At 38.7% G+C, this 2,042-nt stretch overlaps 1 protein-coding gene across 1 annotated transcript in view; it reads right to left on the reverse strand.

Annotated features, from left to right (window-relative positions):
- Positions 1–2,042, reverse strand: part of LOC103470916 (perforin-1-like) — a 192,613-nt gene that overhangs the window by 77,724 nt on the left and 112,847 nt on the right. The gene's annotated exons all lie outside the window — the stretch shown is intronic.

Raw genomic sequence — 2,042 nt, forward strand, 5'->3', positions numbered from 1 at the left:
TTTTTTAAGCCCCTCTGTCATTTGACAGGTTATAATTAACACCTTTGACTGGTGCACATGGAGGCATTACAGACTTTATGCAAAGAGTTTATCGCAGAGGCAACTAAAGTCAATCAATAAAATTTTTTTTTCTGAATATCATCTCACTCTGAACTAAATGCGTCTTTCTCACCGAGAGCTGACAGCGTGTTGAAGAGTTATGGACCGGACACCTTGGTTAGGAAGCTCACTGCAAATCTTTAGTTAAAAGATTTGCTCCAGTCTTAAACTCCACTCTCCAGTAACTCCAGTCTCCAGTACAGAACAGAGAAAACTAAAGAGAATGCAACGTTGTTTTAATTCATTTATGGTCTAAACAGAGGATCCAGCAGTTTATTTTGAGGAAATAAATAAAGGTGCAGAAGTTAATTAGATCCATGCGCTGTGCGCCGCACAACCAATGCAGACACGGCTCCGCCGCTGCGAAGAATTAAACTTAACTCGCCCTGCAGTTTTAACAAATGGAGGTGAAGACGTTACTCTCCCGCACCCAGAAGGAGAGCGATGCTCAGAAGGAGCACGGCAGATGAAACATCTGTCCGTTTTAGAGAAGCGAAACCATGCAAAATAAAAATAAAAAATCCTGGCAAAAAACGCACACTGAACCGCGCCCAGGATTATAAAAAAAAGAAAAGAAAAGAAAAGAAAAAAAATCTCGGAAAGATCAATTGTTCGGTTTGGTTCAGACAGATCCAACTGTCGATGAACCAGCGCAGATTTCTCTGCAGATGCGACCAGGAAGAATTTGTGAAGATGTGCGTTCAGACCACAGCGGGTGAAGTGCTGGTAATTTAAGTGGAGTCGTTCAATTTCATTTGTTATAAATTATTGGAGCCACAGTCAATGATTTGTGTCACTACGGAGAAAAAGTTAGATGCATTTATCTGCTTAATGTGTGATGGGATCTAGATTCAATTAGGTGAATATTAGCCAAACCACATAAACATGCGGATAAAAAGTCTGTTAATATGTTTTGACAGGTAATTTGACATGTAAAAATAGTTTGGGTTGGACCAGAATTAATTTGCCTAATGGAGGCTAACGACCTAAGAAATCTTAGCAGCCTGCTAGTTACCAATGACAAAGCACATAATCAAATCGCCCACAGGTATTTCCAAAACTAATTCGATAAACAAGTTACTTTTTTTATCATATGTTAACATAAAGGCTCGTTTTGAAGTATAAGCTGCTACTTACAGGCATTGCTTCAAAGAACTCGAACTGGAATGCGGCGTTCATAACAGACACGTGTGTTCATCTGCTCTACCACTAGCAAACAACCGTACTGATTAAATAACATAAAAGTCAAGCAGTTCCCTAAAAGTCCAACAGATGGCAGAAATGCGCCATGCAAAACAAAACACCCTCAGTTTACAGGACACACTTCCTGCTAAAGAGCCCCCTGGTGGTTGAAAAATCCACATATAAACCGGAAAATACAGTATATGAAAAAAAATCTGAATGCTCTCTTGTATTGCTCAGGGGGCCGGACCAAATGTGGAGGCGGGCCAGATCCGGCCTGCGGGCCGTAGTTTGGGGACCCCTGTCTTATAGCAACAGGAGCACAAGTTCAGTTTTTCTTAACAAGAAAAGTCTTGGCCACCCAAACACCTTCAAAAGAGAATGTTTTCCAATTGGAAAACTAATCACTAACCCAACAACTTTCATTAAAATGGCTAATATGTCAATTTCAAATAAATATGGATGTTCTGAAAAAGAAGGTTGCTGCTGTTGCATCGGAGTTTCCCCCATTGTGAAATAATAAAACATTATATGCTATTCTATTATTGTAAAATGGCTACATTTCAGTTGTCTAATTAAACAGGTATGAATTATTAATTGTAGAGGACATAAAAATAAATAATAAACCTGAAGAAAACGATAGCGGTATTTTATCCACAGCTGTATGTCTGTATCGGTCTAAAACTTACAAGTAATTACGCTTTGTCTTTAATTTACACAACTATTCCAGTTATTTATAATTCTTTGTCTGGATGCTAAAA

The sequence above is a fragment of the Poecilia reticulata genome, linkage group LG1, assembly GCF_000633615.1.
Source record: "Poecilia reticulata strain Guanapo linkage group LG1, Guppy_female_1.0+MT, whole genome shotgun sequence".
NCBI classification, from domain to species: domain Eukaryota; kingdom Metazoa; phylum Chordata; class Actinopteri; order Cyprinodontiformes; family Poeciliidae; genus Poecilia; species Poecilia reticulata.